The following is a 14,156-nucleotide window of genomic DNA, read 5'->3' as shown; positions in this document are numbered from 1 at the left end:
TCGATCCCTATTTTCTCTTTCCATTTTGGTACATCGCTCAAATGTTTCACTCACAACACCATGGATACTTGCATCTAAAAACTACATGTGATATACTTTACTGGTCAATATCAAGGATATATATGCATTAAATTCTTTAACAACATTATTAAATAAGTCTTAAAATTTTCATTTTGATTTTTAGGATCGTCTTCCAAGTATCAAATTGAAGAAAAATAGAGAAATTTGCTTTTTAGTAGCCAATGTAACTTAATTATACTGTACATGTAATTTTATTTATTTTTACAAAGAAAAAACATATACTATTATAGTGATTGAAATTATTAAAAGTTAGGCAATCAAAACATATTTGAAATTTGAAATTTTATATTGTTCTAAAACTAAAAAAAAAAAAAAATCAAAAGACTTTACATATAAAAATACATTATTATATAATTTCCTTAGGCATAAATTATAAACAAATTTACCTTTTTATATATTGAATTTAGTCAATTTATAATCTAAATACATAACTTATTGAATGAGTCAAAAAGTTTAAGCTGTATATAAAAGAAAATGGAGAAAGTAATATATTACACCTTTTGTAATTAAGATTAATTATATTTTGTAAACAATCAACCTTTTTTAAAAGGACGCAGGCGAGTGGAATAGTAATATTAATTAAACAACAAATAAGGAGTATTTTTTTTACAATTTTTACAGGGACTTGAACTCGAAACTTTGAGGTAAATATATTTTTTTGTATAGATGTAAATAAACCTATTATATTGTATGAAGTAACTAATGTTAGTTGACCAATAATCTATTTAGATTTTTTTATTTATTTTATAAACCATATTAAAAATATTATACCTTTCAAATTTCTAATTAAAAATAATATATTGACAAATTAAATTTAACTCAAATATATTTATACAATGGATAACACAAATCTTTGTAAAAAAATAACATATATTATCTCACACGGAGAGTTACACAAAGAATTACACTCACACAATATTATCATATTAAATAAATATTATTAGTTGAATTTAAAGATATTACCATATAGATTATACCAACAAATTATGGTAAATTACATAATTATATGAAAATTACATAATTTTGTCAAAATCAACCAGTGGATATAAAAGTATTACCATATATATCATACGTTCGATCTTCTATATTATCAAATTATGTAAAAATTATTTTTAATGATATATAATTCTTTTAGGCACTTAATAACATAACTTACTCCCTCCATTCTCTTGTATAAGCAAACTAAACATTTTAGATTTATTGAATGATTAATAAATATAGTCTACATATATTCAAAATACACCATTTATTAAGTGAGTCTAAAAAGTTAAAGGTGAATATAAAATATAATGGAGGGAGTAATGTATTACACCTTTTAATTCTAGATTAATTAAATTTTTTCAACAATCATCCTATTCTAAAAGGACTCGGAGAAAGTGAATATTAATATTAATTAAACTACAATGAAGGAATACTTTATTATTGTTTTTATGGGGTCTTAAACTCAAAACTTTTTGGTCAATATAATTTTTTTGTATAGATTTAATATATATTGCAAGCAACTATAGATGCTAATTCATCGATTAGAGAAGAAACACAATAGGTTGGAAAACTCTTTCTCAACGCAACAAATTTATCTAAAGTATTAAAAATTGTTAATTATTAATACGATAAAAAAATATAAGTTATAAAATATTATGGATTGTAATTGATTATTTAATAAGATTTCACACAGATATGTAATTAAAAAAATAGTATTTTTGTACATTTCTTTTAATGTGTCTTAAATGTTATTAATAAAATATCCAAATACTTTAAAAAATTCTAATTTATAAATTCAATAAAAAAAGAATGTGCCCTATAAATAAGGGTCTAATGAAAACATTTTGCAAAGTGAGTGTTGTGCAAAGTTTGAAACATCACAAAGTTGCAAATTTGAATTGAACTTGAGCAGAGTGATGGCTGTCAGTCAAATTAAAAATTTTGTTGTGATGATCCTAGTATTAATGTTTATTATAATACAAGCTGAAAGAATCACTCAATCTCAAGAATTAAAGTTAAACAACGGTAATGAACCTTACTGCACTATAAGGTGTCGCGGTATGTGTATTAGAAATCCTCCAGTCCGCGATTTTGATGCGTGTGTGGCAGACTGTAGAAAAAAAAATTGCGAACAATATCATATCTCTTTGCATGACAAGGTTATTTTCCTATTTTGTTTCCCGTAAAATTTAATTTAGTTTTCTTAACCAAATAAAGTATATAAAAAGTTCTTTTTATTTTGTAGGTGCTGGAGTATTGATGCATACATATACTGCTTCATCCTTGATAAGTTCTAGCAATAATAAATAAATTTCGTGTATGCTTTGTGAGATCATATGCAGTAAAATGTAATTGAGAAATTGACATTTTGCAAAACTTACATATATAATTATAACTCATTATGTCGTTTTCTTTATATTTTAATAAACAATTTTCGAAACTTTTGTTTATTTTTGTTTGTTTCTTATGATGTTTGATTCATAAAATACATAGAATTCTAAGAAATATATCCATTTAGTATTACTGCATGATTTAATCCATGTATTGTTTCCTTCTCTTATGGCTAACCAGACCACGTTATGGGCCTGACCATTATCCATCCTACTAATGTATTGTGCCCGCCTATTTATGAATTCCTTAAGGATTTTCAGTGTTTGTTCCGTAATTCTTCTCAAATGTGCTCACTCTTATATTTCGTCTCTGTTTCTCAACCATTAAAGCAGATCTACTACTTCCTTGTTATCAATTAAAACCTTTATCTCCTCCGCTTCCATCCTTTTGGTAAAGATAATGACATTAAGGATCTCCTAAGTCTCCACTTCCATATTTTTTCATACCTCTTCGACTCCAAGCTAACATCGCCTCAGTCCCCCTTTTCTCGTTTCATTTTGGTACATCGCTCAAAATGTTCCACTCACAACACCATGGATAGTTGCATCTAAAAACCACATGTGCTACACTTTACTGGTCAATATCAAGGACATATATGCATTAAATTCTATAATGACTTTATTAACCAAGTCTTACAATTTTGATTTTGATTTTTGGGATCGTCTTTCATTTATCAAATTGAAGAAAAATAGAGACATATGCTTTTTAGTACCTAGTGTAACTTACTTATACTATACATGTAATTTTACTTATTTTTACAAAGAAAAAAAAATATTTTATTATAGTGATTGAAATTATTAAAAGTTAGACATTCATGCAATTCACATCACACTAAACCAACTGTTCACACCTGAACTATCTCAAAGAAGCACAATCTCTCCCCCACTTATTTCAAACCCACTTCTACAATCAAGTAGTTAGAGAAAAAAACATCGACAGTGTTTCACACACTTGTCGCGTACTCAAGGACAAACAATATTAGACAACCATACCGAACAGACCAACCTGCTCTGATACCACTAATGTAACACCCTTCTTAACCTCAAGAAATTTACGCAAATAAATAATAAATATTCAATCACAAATCACCAACAAGGGCATCAAATCTTAATGTAAAACATCATAATAAGACATCATGATCTGTAACACGGGTTTTCAAAAATTAAAACATTTATTTTATTGAAAATATCATCAAGAACTTCAAACATCGCAGCGAAAATTATAATCTCGAAAACATCTTTATTTAATAATTCAAATAAGTATATCATCACACTTCCTAACTCATTAGCCAGACTTAGAACATATTAAAACCATATAAAGCATCTCAATATATCATGCCAACAAAGAACATATAGTTCGAATTTAAATGATCCCAAAGACCCCGATGTTACGTATTAGAGCAAGACACTCTTTATCAAAATAAAGCAGCTAAAAGAATCCATTAATCTATCATCAAGCATCTTCGTCTATTCATGGTTACCTGTAAGTTACCCATGTATCGAGGCAACATATCCAAACAGAAAGGGTGAGAAATCACAAGCATTATAAAAGATGCAAGGAATAAGTATAGTAGGTACATCAGTATTCTCATATGATTCACATAACATCACATATCACATATAATACCAATATCAACTCAATTACCTCATTATTATATTATTAGATTGTTCACCTCAATTTTAAACAACATTCAATTCATAACGCAAGCGCAAACATCGCTTGAAATCACAACTTCATCAATCAATCACGTATATCTTCAAATATGCAATGTAACATACGATGAAATGTATCAACATACTCATGCATGTGGTACCAAAACATAACTGATGACATTAAGTCATCTACCTCCAAAGACCCCACCAATACGATCGATTACCACTTGGAACCAAAGCACAACTTATAAATGCACCCAATGAGGTTGATGCCACCACATGACTGGAATCCTACAAATTACCAGTGGACCAAAGTCCTAACATATCACCACTGGACCGAAGTCCTAACATATGCTTTGAATGCATGATGCACAACAACACAGGAAAAACATGACCATAACTAGTCAAAACACGTCATCATTCATATACTCACCATAATATGATCACATACTTCAAAATACCTCATATTATTTCATAAGAACATCAAACAGTTCATACAACATCAAACACATCATAAATACAACATAATATCACCATAGTAACGTCAAACACTTCATAGCACAACACAATACGAACGTACATGACTAATTCCATACAAAAGACATAAACTTCCATCAAATAATCATTCACTATGTTCAAGATTATTTTTAAATTATAGAAAATGTTTTTAGCTTTTTTTAGGTTCAAACGGCGCGTCAAACGGACACCCGAGTCAAAAGTTGTGAATTTTTCAAAATTTACAAAAATGCTGTCAAACAGTAAGCAATTGGTTCCACCCAGACGGCAATCGATTGCACCCTGTTCGAGAGGCCAAATTTCAAAATTTTCACACATTGCAGTCGATTGCACCCTCACAACAATTGATTGCTTACTGAAACAGAAGCAAATATGCACAAATATTTGATAGTGCAATCGATTCATTTGGCATTGCAATAGATTGCACCTTGTGAAAACAGTTTTACGAATTCTAAAAAATAGAAATACGAGAACCCCATTGTCCCAATTTCAAAAACCCAAACTTCATGAAATATGGCAAGATCACACCTAAAAATATCATTGCTATTAACATACATCAATATCATCCTGTTCATAACATCAAATTCACCATATTCATCATATTATCATCAACAATCACAAACCCGAAATGCAAAAACCACGATCACCTAAACCTAATACCAATTATAATAACCATGATAACCCTTTACCCTAGATTTTCAGCAATCGCTTCTTCTTCCTTGTGTTCCATGATAATCCCCGTACAGAATAAATCGCTCAAACCTCAATATTTTCTTTTTGTCAATCTTATCCCTTGGACCTCTAATATGGTCTTTCCACCCTCACCCTCACTTAACCTCTTACAATTGACCATTAAGCCCTTATCATCTCTAACTAACTATTTTAATTATCTAAAATTATTAAAATTACCCATTTTCTCTTTAATTCTCGCTCTAGTACGCATAGGACCACCTCTCACATCATATTCATCAAAACATCACATAACTTCATAAATCAATGACAAAATTCCCAATTAAATTATTAAATAAATAATCTAATTATTTTGGGGTGTTACAACCATCACTTTTGAAAGAAGCCTTAACCAATTTTTTGAAGTAAAATTTTTAACAAGTTAGAAGGAATCAAGAAGCAATAGCTAAGAATCTGAACACCATAATTTGGAAAATCAAATCTTCCTTAAGAAATTTAGAAATGCAATTTGGTCAGTTATCTAAAGAAATAGCAGCGCAGCCTAGCTCAAGCATATGATTTGTAGGAAACACGATAGACCTCCTAAAAAATGAGACTAACAAAGCTATTGATTTGAGAAATAGAGTAGTACCTTCATACGTTAAGGCTAATGATAAGAGAAAATAAGCAAGTGAGAATGAGAAAAAGATTGACAAAGAGGTATGAGTTGAAAATATGGTTGAGAAAAATAAGAGGAAGAAAAAGTGAGGAAACGAGAGAAGATTAAGTTAGAGAGTTACCCTTGATAAACTTATTGAACTGAATCTATCTTACTATTGTAGGGGGGAAATCTGAGATCAAATCCATTGGATTGACTTAACTCATTATTTCAGTGAAAGTCGCCACCGCGCTTTATTGTTTCCAAAGGAAATGGGAAAAGAGAAAAATAAACCCAAAAAGAAGTTTTTAAAACTAAAACAACACAAAGATATCTTAGGTACGGGTGTTGATTATTGTCATACCCCAAAATTTGCCCATCTCATTTCGTCATCAAGGGCTCAAGGTTCAAGGGTTTATTCAAGCAACATGCTCCTAATCAAAGATCTCCAAAACTAGGGTTTTCATTTTATCAAAGGATTGTGAATATTCAAGGCCTCAAATGGATCTTAGGGTCTCTCATATGTCTCAAGGCACCTCCATGTCAAAAGTCAAGCTTCTATTCCAAGGATTGATCACTCAATGGCTCAGGCGACCAATAACCGACTGTGTTGACCTAAAAGTCAACTATAGTCAAAATACAGTGAGACTTCAAGATTTTTGGTCAACATCAAGTATGTGAAGTTATATCCATCATTTGATCAAAGACTGATCATGATCCATTAATAAAAACTCAGAAATGAACAAATTGCAAAAGTTCAAATTAGGGTTTTTATAGGAAAAGTCAACTCAACTTTGACTGATCATAACTTTCACATGGAGCATCAGAAATTTCCCAACCAAAGCCTATTTTGAAGGAAATTTGATTATCTACAACTTTGTCTCTCACCGAAGGTAAACTCTTTCTAAAATTCAAATTCATTGATTCAGGTGTTGCTAACACATTTGATGTACTTGGTTGCATTTAGGAAGCTAGTTAGAACAATTCTGGGCTATCACATGCGAGTTTCGACGTGAAACTCAGTCCCTGCCATGGTTGGCCGTGACTTCATCTCCTTGCTCGTATTCAAACTTACAGGAAGTTTCAGGTCTTGAAACTACCACCATTGGACTCGCAGGGTGTGAAATAGGGGGGTAGGGTGTCTTGGACGCGTTTATTTTTGCTATTTTGCAGGTTTCGACGCCGGAGCTAATCAGAGAGGATAACCGGAGCAACTGTTCCGGCGGCGGTGATTCTTCCAGGTTGTTTGAGTTGCGCGCGTGGCAGATCTGGGAGACATGATTGGTTGGTCCACCTTGGTCCTCTCTCTTCACGCGTGTCTCTCTCCTTACTGGCCAGTCAAACAAATACTCCTCTCTCTCTGCCTGGGATTGGTGGTTCAATGAGCCCAGGGGCCCACGCTGACTATTCTTTTGACCACGCAACTAACTATCTTTTTAATATTTATTTTATTCCTTTGAATTACTTAACAATTGGTTGTACCAGCCTGGTTGGTTAAGAGTGAGAACGAGTAACCTCCATCACCTAGGTTCGAATCCGAACCAGGCTGTTGTTTTGTTGTTTTTCCACAAAACATCAGCCCTCAGTTCCTGTACACACGCCCTCATATGGCCCATGATACAGCCTCAGTTATCAGCCACAAGATCTTCTATAATTCAAATCTAACGCCCCAGAAGTGTGGATCCACCATGCACCTTCCAAAGCCCCCACACCAAATCGAAGCCAGGTTCTTCTATATTATTATTTTATTTTTGTTTTTAGATTAAATATTAAATGCTAGTTTTTAATTAATTTGCTTATTTTAGGATTAGAATAATAAAGGTTAGGGATTAGGGTTTAGAATCATTTAGGATCATCCCGATTATTCGATTATGTCGATTATTCGACTTAATTGATTTAATTATTTTAATAGTTAAAATCATAAAAAAGCCTAGAAAGATTACCCATGTATTAGGGTTTGCGCCAATCCCATTAATCCCTAAATAATTCTCTCCTCGACCCGACTAAAGCTATTAGTCGCATTAGACGAGAGATAAAAAAATACATAAAATTCAAAACACACTTAATTTGCTGCCCGCGATGATCGAATCTATCGATCTGAGTAACCAGCAATGCCCATTAATCCGTTAGCTATACTGATCAAATCTATTGATCATCACATCTAACGGTGACATATCAAACCAGGGTTGTACGCCCAAATCTTAAAATACACTAAACCACGACACTACGGATTTTCATCCTTTTCAATCAGGCAATTCAAAATGCCTTTCAAATCACAACTTTCAAAACTACGATAGGCCATTCAAAAAGCCTTCAAACACCTCCATAATCAATTCTAAGGCGTACAACCCTGTGCCCGAACTACGTTGACTCTGATCCTCCATAAGGAGGTACGTAGGCACTTGGTAACAAGGCGAGTCTCCCCCCTATAATTTCAATTCATTTTTTTTTAATCTCAATTTTCCCCCTATTCAATTCCTTAGCTATTAACCTTAACTTTTAGCCATAAAACTTGACCCTTAGATTCAAAGCCAATAGGAAAGGGTTGAGGATGCCTAACACCTTCCCTCGACCTGATTATAATAACTTACCCCGAATCTCTTAACTGCGTAGGGTTTCCTATTCGCCCTTCAGAATAGGTGGCGACTCTAAAAGTCTTTATTTTTAGGGCACCCATCATACTTGTGGTACTCCACAAGAACCTTTTTGAAAATCTATATTAAAAAGAGAATTGTGTGCAAAAGAAAAGGTTTTGTTTGATTTTTTAAAATAAGCTTGGCAAGACATTACATCTTGTGCCTACATACCTACTCGTTGAAATGGAGAAGTCAGAGCTAATGTAGTTCCACTTAAAAGGGAATATTTTTAAAAGGAATAAACACTTTATCATCATAGGAGAGAATACTCAGCCATTGATCTTAAACATCAGAACAGATGGATTCTTTGCATCACAAATGAAAGAAGGGCTCCAACTTTGATAAAATCAACAAGTATGCCACTAACTCTCTCAAGTGGAAAAGGTTCCATCATATCAATTAATATCAAGATCGTGGGATATCACAACTCACCACAACAATTAATCATGTTTAAACTTTGAAAGAAGAGCCTCTACGGGAAAAATATATTTTTAAAGAAAGGATTTAAAAAAGGTTTGCAAAAATTAGAAGGTTTTGGAAAAAGAGAGAAGGTTTTGAAAATCTAAGAAGGGGGAAGAAGATGAAGGGACTATCCTAGAGCATAAAATAAAAGATAAAAAAAGAACGATCTAACCAAAATAAGCAGCCAACACTTGACATTAAGAGTCAATCTAAATTTCCCATCCTTTGGACTACCAATCGCTAAACCAACATAATACCAATTGGGGACCAAGATGAACTTGATTATCTTTATCACAACTTGCACCAAGCCTTTGAAATACATTAGAAACTCTTGACGAAAATTGGATAGAGTAACGGCTGTGTACATATGAATTCCTTATCACAATGCCTTGGAATTAACCATCAAGGGTTTTTGAGGAAATACCTGCATACACAAACAGAAAACTACCCAATGCCTTGGAGTAAACTCCAAGGACTTTCAGACAGAATAACAGCGAGATAACAAGGTCCAGAGGTGCTAAGTCCTAAAAGGTCCTTGAAGGGGGGAGAATGAATAGAGACATGAGTAACCTATGATTCAATAAGACAAAGGATTTTTCTCCAGATTTCAATCTTCATAAGGCTGTATCAACAATGTCAAATCAAATGGTTCAACATCGTGACAAGAGTAGCACTAGTTGCACCAACAAAAATTCCAGCACTAGAGATGACATCAATGTGGACGATTTTGACATATAAGATCTTTTTGCTTTAGGTTGTATGGGTTCCCCAATCCTACATCTCTCTAAGTTTGAGAAGACCAGTCTCAATAACAGGAAGATGAAACAGTTGGCACCTAAGAATGCTGTTGCGAGTCTTATTGCTCATACCTCTATTAGAGTTTCCACCAAAGACGACTAGTACTTCGACAGTGGTTGTCCAATACATATAACACATGTTAAGAATTTACTGGTGGATATCAAACCTCACTCCACTAGCTATGTGACGTTTGGTGATAGAGCCAAAGGCGAAATCAAAGGGGTTGTAAACCTGGAGTGCTTAGGAGTTCCAAACCTCAATGATGTGTTACTTGTGAAAGACTTGACAGCCAACCTAATAAGCATAAGTCAACTATGTGATCAAGGCTACAGAGTAAATTTCACCAAATCTAAATGCCTTGTGACCGACAAGATGAGTGAGGTGATTATGAAAAGAGTCAGGTCTAAGGATAACTTTTACTCATGGACACCTCAGGAATTAAGCCATTCCTCCACATGTGTCCTAGCCAAAGAAGATGAAGTTAAAGTGTAGCATCAAAAACTAGGACATCTACACCTGAATGGCATGCAGAGAGTTATCTCAATTGAAGCTGTGAGAGGAATCGCTAAGCTCAAGATAGAAGAAGGTAGAGTTTATGGTGAATGCCAGGTTGGAAAGTAGACTAGGATGTTGTTGCACCCCAAAATTTGCCCTCTTTATTTGAGCTATAAGTTATTAACAACGTTTATTTCGTTGTTCAAAAATGGAGAAAAATAATAAAGAGTTTCTTGTGGTTCTAAGGAAGTGCGACGGGAAAAATGGTTTAAACAGTGTAATTACGAGAAAATTCACAAGTCCTGTTTGGAAGGTGATATGATATGAGATAAAGTCCTGTTTCGACGATATCTACAACTTTCGTGTTCGGCTCGGAAGCCAACTCTTTGAGGAAAGTGGTCGAAATTGGAAAATTACTTGGATTTTTATAAAGAAAAGAGTGCTGAATATAGGGTTTCGGACCTCAGAAAATTCATATCTCCTAATCCGCTAGTCGAATTCGCTTGAAAATTTAACTGGAGCTCCATACCATCATTACCAAGATTTCATATGTTCGGACTGAAGGCCAACTATGCACTGAAAACTCCCAGCATTTTAATGAACGTTGTAATCTTTCGGTAAAAAGTGTGTTTTCGAGTATGTCGCGCCGATTTTGAAAATTCATAACTTCTTCAATTTTTATCGTATGAAGCCCATTCTGGCGGCATTCTTTCGGAAATTTCGTTAGCTTCGATTCTTCGTCACACGTGCTTGTTCAAATTTTGAGCCGAAGATGGAGTTTTATCGAGTTCTTTGAGCGGTACGCACAAAATTCTACGCAATTCAAATGGGCGTATTTTCTTCACCGCTTACCGGAATTCAGAGCCGAACCGAGTTTCCTTAAGAATGAGCCAAAATAAGACACATCGAGGGCAATTTGGACGTTTCGCATTGACAATATATAAACTTTTTGCTCTTCATAAACAAAGGGAGGAACTCTCATAACTTGACTTCACCCAAAAATTCACAAACACTTTCTCTCAATTCTCTCCCAATTCTCTTGAATCAAAACCACAAATTACATAAAACTTTCATCAATATTCATCAATTTTCACCAAGATCAAGAACATGGATTGAAGGATCAAGATTCGAAGTTCGAATTTCTTCTCCTCTCCTCCTTGTAGTTCGCGCGCCCTCCCTCTCTCTTCGCTTGGATTTCGCTTTCGCGTTCGTGTCGCGTTTGTGTCGTGTTCGCGTTCGTGTCGTGTTCGTGTTCGCACTTCGGTTTAGATCTTCATCCGATAAGCTTTCGGATCTTGAATTAAGTGCTTAATTGTTGATCGTTATGTGAATTCGAATATATATCTACCTTTTGTTCTTGATTAATGGATGATTGATGATAATTAATCGGTGAATTTGTTCATTTTTTTGCTCGAATTGATAATGTTCATGTGAATCGTGGTTAGATTTAATGTTCGTTACATATAATTGATGCGCGTTGATGATAAATTATGATATTCGTGTTTGAATCCATGATTTGTTGGTAATTTTGTGTGCATAATTGTTGATGCTCGTATATGTTGTTTGTGACGTACTCAAAGTGTTTGTATAAATGCATGTGTTGCGCTTTTGCTTGATATTTGCTTTGCTCGACGCGTCGCACTTTGCATAATTAGGCTCATTTGACTTGTTGACTCGTGCTTAATTCATGATTTGATGCTTGATTGTGATGATTGCCAATGAAATGGTTTTGGATTGAGTGCGAAAGGCTTCGAAGCTTCAAAATTATACAAAATTATGTTTTTCTGCGCCAGGAACCGGTTCGTCCCAGCCAGGAACCGGTTCCCACTCAATCCAAAATTGTTGTCTCCCTAGTTTTTGTACCAGGAACCGGTTCGTCCCAGCCAGGAACCGGTTCCTGCGTTGTTTTTGCCCTCTGGTTTTTGTGCCAGGAATCGGGTTGTCCCAGGCGGGAACCGGCTCCCAGTTATTTGGAATATACTTGCTTCTGTGATTTAGTACCAGGAACCGGGTTGCCCCTAGGTGGGAACCGGTTCCCATTTGCTTCTTTGTTTTTGCCTCTGGTTTTTTGTACCAGGAACCAGGTTGTCCCTAGGCAGGAATCGATTCCTGTGTGTTATTTTTGTGTTTTCTTTTCTAACTTCTATCTTACATAACTTTTTACTCGTAGCTCCGATTTGCACGTTCTTTATATCGTCGAAAAGTTTATGAGATGCACTATCTTATTAGTTACTTGATTTTCATTAATTTGTAGATCATTCATGTTTGATTTCTCTTTGATGTTTCATCGTCCATTTCATGTTTACATTAATTGCCCGTTTCTTTTGGTCTATAGTAATAACGCAATTCCGATTGCGATGTTTGTAATCTCAAACTTGTGTGCTAGTGTGCAAGGCATTTGGATAGTCACCGATCGACGCTTATTACTGGAGTGTTCCGCTTCACTTGCGGGACACGATTCTATTCACTCGTGTCGTGTTCTCATCCTAGAGACACGATCTTATTGCTTTATATCTGCTTGTTTGGTTTGCTTGTCCCTCTTGCAGGTGTATTGTGATTATGCTCGACGCGCGTGTCTACCTTTGTATGCTTTCATGGCTAATCGGTGTGCTGATTATTTGCTTTTGCTTTGCTAGCTCGCTCGCGGGATCCTTAGTTTCCTCGCTTTTTGTCGCTATAGTTTACGGATCATCATCCGTTTGGTATTGATCCTGTTTCATTTTATTTTTCTCGCACTTTATCGCTTTCTCGCATCATCCTTTAACATGAGAAGTAGGACCTAGACATGCATCTGACCAAGTCCTCGAAAGAGGCTCTGTTTTTGTTGGTGTGTTTATATTTGTGCTTTGCGGCAGGGAGTCACGGTGTAATAAGTCCTATATGGCACTCCATTAAGTCCTCATGGAAGGCACGCGGAAAGGGTTAGCAATCAACCCCCGCCTAGTCTCATCGAGTCCGTTCGGTATGCGCACGCTACGCGTCGCTCGTTTTTGAACATGCACAAGATCTTGTTATCGAGTATGTCAGGAAAAGTGTTCATGTAGCTGGACCCCCGCCTTCCTATAGCTCGCGTCACTCGACGTTGATGCTCGGTGTACACACGCACCGTTTTCCTTTCAGATCCGTGACGGCTTGGTTGCTGAGAGGGATCCGCTCCTCTTGTCTATGGCCCGATCATTTTCGCGAGGTCTAATGCTTGGTTGACTTGGGTTGAGTTACTCCCCTTGGCTATGACGGGACCGCTTTCCTACCATTCGGCCAGTGTCGTTGGTTTGTTTGCTTTACGAGCGGAGCTCGTTTGTGTGATATATTTGTTTGCCTTCCCTTATCCCCGTAGGTTGCTATTTTTGTTTAGACTTGTGCCCTTTGTATGATAACATTAGGTAGCAAGCTTTCCCCCCTTAGCTTAGGTTTTCCTTATGCATTCTTTAAAACACAAACCACACTCTTTGATTTTCGTTTCTTAAGAGCTTGTTATGTTCGCTCCATTCCCAAGCATAAGTCTCCAAAGGTCGAGCAGCGGAGTGTGAATGTAACTCGTTCACCTAAAAAACACAAAACAAACAGAAACTAGTTAGCCGAGCTACGGTACCTCTGATTCCTCAAAAAGGATACGTAGGCAGCGGGGTAGGGCCCGTGCGAGTATAACTCTTTCTTTTCCCTACATTTTGCATGCATTTTAGTCCAGATTAGCGCAGTTTGCTTACACACCCATAGTTTTAGACAAAAGTGTGGATACCATCGAGTCTGATGGGCGCGTGGGGTGCTAACACCTCCCCCTCGCGTAACCGACTCCCTTACCCTTTTTCTCTAGTC

General features: G+C 35.3%; 1 long non-coding RNA gene across 1 annotated transcript; it reads left to right on the top strand.

Moving 5' to 3' along the window:
- The first annotated feature begins 1,925 nt into the window (after window positions 1-1,925).
- On the top strand, window positions 1,926-2,462 carry LOC131629300 (uncharacterized). The gene is made up of 2 exons (XR_009292006.1): window positions 1,926-2,222; window positions 2,309-2,462. It is a non-coding gene; the product is annotated as an uncharacterized LOC131629300 (long non-coding RNA).
- The last annotated feature ends 11,694 nt before the right edge of the window (window positions 2,463-14,156 follow it).

The sequence above is a fragment of the Vicia villosa genome, unplaced genomic scaffold (assembly GCF_029867415.1).
Source record: "Vicia villosa cultivar HV-30 ecotype Madison, WI unplaced genomic scaffold, Vvil1.0 ctg.000547F_1_1, whole genome shotgun sequence".
Taxonomy (NCBI): domain Eukaryota; kingdom Viridiplantae; phylum Streptophyta; class Magnoliopsida; order Fabales; family Fabaceae; genus Vicia; species Vicia villosa.
The sequence above is the reverse complement of the archived record's forward strand: the minus strand, read 5'-3'. Positions and strand labels throughout refer to the sequence as shown.